The sequence below is a fragment of the Prionailurus bengalensis genome, chromosome A3 (assembly GCF_016509475.1).
Source record: "Prionailurus bengalensis isolate Pbe53 chromosome A3, Fcat_Pben_1.1_paternal_pri, whole genome shotgun sequence".
Lineage (NCBI taxonomy): Eukaryota > Metazoa > Chordata > Mammalia > Carnivora > Felidae > Prionailurus > Prionailurus bengalensis.
In genome coordinates, this window is record NC_057354.1 from 137,915,362 (window position 1) to 137,919,681 (window position 4,320).

Consider the following 4,320-nt stretch of genomic DNA (forward strand, 5'->3'; position numbering starts at 1 on the left):
TCCTGGTAAGAGGGAAGCCTCAACTCCTCTGCACACATTCAGAGTTTTCTCAAGAAAAAAGAAGAAAGTGCTAGTTGACAGGCAAAAGATCATGTCTTATAGAAGTCACTGAAGATTTTTTAAATTTTTTTTTAACGTTTATTCATTTTTGAGAGACAGAGAGAGACAGAGTACAAGCGGGGGAGGGGCAGAGAGAGGGAGACACAGAATCCGAAACAGGCTCCAGGCTCCAAGCTGCCAGCACAGAGCCCGACGTGGGGCTCGAACCCACGGACCACGAGATCATGACCTGAGCCGAAGTCAGACGCTCAACCGACTGAGCCACCCAGGCGTCCCTAAGAAGTCACTGAAGATTTTTTTAAGCAAAAGGAGGAATTTATGAACTTTATTTCTTACCATCCAAGGGAGGAGGATGGTTGTTATCAAAAATGAAATCTTGATAAATACAAACAAATGCAAATATGATAAATGCAACCAAGATGAGTTACTGAGTTAGCATTTAGCGAGCACCAACCAGGCACCTGCATTTTACGTATGTCATCTCATTGGCTTCCCACAGCCGCCTGGCGAGCTGACTATTACTCATCCTCATTTTAGAGAAGAGGAAGGAAGGCAGAGAGGTAAGGTCACACAAAAGACATGACCTGGATGAGATATAAACAAAGAAACATCAAGGTAATCATCCCAAACAGTGGAAGCTCTGGAGATTTTCATGTTGCGGATCTCCGTAAGAACTAACATTTCAAAGAGGCAGCAGGCATACATTGCCAAACAAGAAGAAAAAATAACTTAGAATTACAATTCATTCACAAGAAAATAACTCATCGTAACAATGCATAACCGTGCGTATATCAAGTGTCTGTGAGAGGTTTTTCGCCCAAATAAATTCAAAAGCGCTGTCAGAATTAACAACAAAAAACACAAAAAGCTAAGGTTGTCAGGGGGATCCGGAGTTGGAGTGGGGGTGGGTCTCTTTGTATTATGGAAATAGGCATATTATGGGGCGTGAAAAGAGAGAAAAAAACACGCTGAGATTAGGCACGAAAGGCAGTGTGCAGAACGGATGAGCGGATGTGAACATTGTGAGATCATGACTTCAGTGCAGTAGAAACCGTTGCAGAGATTACTTTTTGGGTGAATCAAGTTCCACTTGCCAGTGTGCAGGGAAATCTGATAGCAAGTGTAGAAAACAACCTAGAGAAGACCAGATTCTACCAGGGTGCGGAGTAGTTCCTAGTTTCTAGCACGTAAGGACACGCTCCAGGGCTGGAGCCTGAGAATTTGCTTTAAAGCCTCTGTCCCTACTTCACAGCTCTTGCAAAGACTCATGCTTAAGTCAAGCGAGGATAAAATGTTTAGATTCCCGTGGCATCATGCAGGTTCGGATATTTTCAACAAATCACTTTCTTGTATTTCTAATATTTGATTATCGCAGACACAAACCTGCGGTAAGTTTCGCTTAACTAACACAGTTTCCATGTTGTGTCAATACGAGAACAACATTATATGCGCAAAAAAAAAAAAAAAAATACAGGCATTTACAGCGCAATACAGGCAATACAGGGAAATACAGCGAGGGGAAACCTGCATCATTCTTTACAATGGCGAAAAATAAGAAAAAAATAAATGTGTATTAATAGGAAAGTGATTAAGTAAAATATAAATTACCCACACGGTGCTGTTATTAAAATCAATAATGAAGTTCTCTATCTATTGAAATGGAAAACACTTCCCCGATACTGTTCAGTGAGGCAGCAGATTCTAAAACAGCCCACAGAGCCTGAATCTACTTATAAAAATAATACACATATAATCTAAATGTCTATAAAAATATAGAACTATGTACAGAAAGAGGCTCATTAAAATGTTTACTGTGGTTTTCCTGTGCTATCAGATGATTCTTGTTCTCTTTCTATGGTTCCGATCCAAGGGGTTCTTTACTATGGGCATGTCCCTCCTTTAGGAAAGGAACAAAGCTATTTATAATATATAAATGAACTAAAGTATGTAATGATTTCCCATATAAGGATAGTAAAATCAAGGAAGCGGCCGTTTCACAGAATCCTGGCATGATAAGGCTTATTGGTCTCTGACATGAGTCATGGTACATTAGCAGTAAAGGAAACACATCATCTACATCAGGGTGATCATCAAATACGTAATATATTCCCTGACTTTAGTACGAAACACTCATGTCCCAGCAAAGGCACCAAGTAATTGGGAGCTTCCGCTCTGAGAACCAAGAGCTCTAGTCATCAGGCATTGCCATGGAGGCTGTTGGCAGCAACCAATGAACAGTGGGTTTCACTGTGCTTGTTGGTTGCCAGTGGGGCTCTGAACGAGGCTTCCAGTTCCCTCGGTGCTCCCCAACCTTCCGGGATGAAGTTTCTACGTGAATGCTTAAATTTAGAAAAGGAGACACAAACCAGCCATTCAGCAGCAAGGGTCATTCACACTCACAGGCTTGCAAAGGGTCAAAGAAAACCAAGCCAAAATAGTGACCCAGGTGGTGCTTCGGGCATGATCCCCGGTCAAGGATGACAAGGTAACTGAAAGATTTCAGAAGAGGCTACACGAGAGTGCTGGGACGAGAGGAAGGGACAATTGAGGGAAGGGAGCCCATCAACAAAAGACCAGGCCAACTTTCTCCGCAGTTCGTATCGTCGATATCTGCTTTCTTCTTATGTCAAAAATAACATGTACGCCCGGTTTCCAGCCTATCATGCCAGGAGCTTAGAAGTAACGGCTCTGTCCTAACAAGCAAAAATATGAACAAACTGCAAAATCAACGACTCTTCCTAGAGTCATCAGAGAAGTGAGGCCACAGGCCGGATCATGGCCCCGAAGTTAGAGACAGAGAGGTGGACACGGAGAGTCACAATCTACGTGAGAAGAACGCAGCGAGGGGAAACGTGCACAGAATCCGCGTCGGGTGAGAACATCTGAACTGTGATTGGCAAACGGCCGGACGTCGGAGTGGGCCACCTGCAGGGCGAGACACCCCAGGGGACGCGGGCGTAAGGGCAAGGATGTCGTCCGTCCTGCCCCCCCCAAGTTCCACTAAGTCATGACAGTGAACGTCAGAACCCATTTCCTCCTCTGAGAGCGCTGGAGCAGGGATACGTGAAAGTCAAATAACAACTTTTTGTTTTCCTGCTTCCTGACAAATAATAGCTTGTCGAAATAATAATGGCAACAAGGTGTTAATTACCTACGCGTGTGCAGATATGTACACCCACGTGTCAGTGACAGGAAGGGCAGCGGTGACACAAGGAAGGGGGAGAGAGAGCGGGATGGTTTTGTTGTCGTGAGCTATTCACGCCACCTGTAAAGTGGCCAGCGATATTTAAAGGCAGACTTGGATGCGAAGTGAGCGTATGTTACAAATTCCAGGACAACCACTAAAAAGAGGGAAAAAATATAACTGACATATAAGAAAGGAGAGAAAACGGAATTGTATAAAATGCTCGGTTACAACCGCAAAGGATAGGAGAAGAGTAGAAGACACAAATAGGAGCAAAGTACAAGGGAGATGAAGAGAAAACAGAAGCAAACCCTGTAGATCTTCATCCAACTCTCTCTGTAGTCACTTTGAACATCAATGGCCTAAAAGGACCCATTGAAAGACAGAGATTGTCAAAGCGGATCAAAAAACAAGACCCAGCTGTATGTCCCGTAGGAGAAACACACTTTGAATACAAAGATACATAAAACGGAAGTGGATGGGCACAGCTACACTAACCTACTAATTTGTAAGGAGCAGTGGCAGCTACAATAACTTCAGGCTGAGCACACTTCAAAGTAAGGAAAGTTTTCGGGATCAAGGAGACTATTGCATCATGACAGAGCGTCAATTCTCCAAGGAGACGTAACATCCTTAGCGGACCTACCAACAGAGCGTTGCACCGCAAGGAGAAACAGATGAGTCCACCACCCTGCCCCTGTTGGAGCTCTGAAGGCTCCTTTTTCAGAGATGGACAGAAAGACAAACTGGTGAACTGGACTTCATTAAAACTGACAACCCCCGTTCTACAAAACACACGTCATGAGCGTGAAAATAGAAGCCGGGGAAAGTACTTGCAAAAAACACAGCTGATAAAGGACTACGATGCAAAATACGCAAAGAACTCTTTTTTCTTTTTGAAATTTTTTAATCTTTATTTATTTTTGAGACAGAGACAGAGACAGAGAGACAGAGACTGCAAGCAGGGGAGGGGCACAGAGAGGGAGAGGGAGACACAGAATCGGAAGCAGGCTCCAGGCTCCGAGCTATCAGCACAGAACCCGACGCGGGGCTCGAACCCACGGGCTATGAGATCA

General features: G+C 44.0%; 1 non-coding gene across 1 annotated transcript; it reads right to left on the reverse strand.

Moving 5' to 3' along the window:
• Positions 1-246: 246 nt before the first annotated feature.
• Positions 247-331, reverse strand: TRNAR-UCG. Its single transcript has one exon. It is a non-coding gene; the product is annotated as a tRNA-Arg (tRNA).
• Positions 332-4,320: the final 3,989 nt, after the last annotated feature.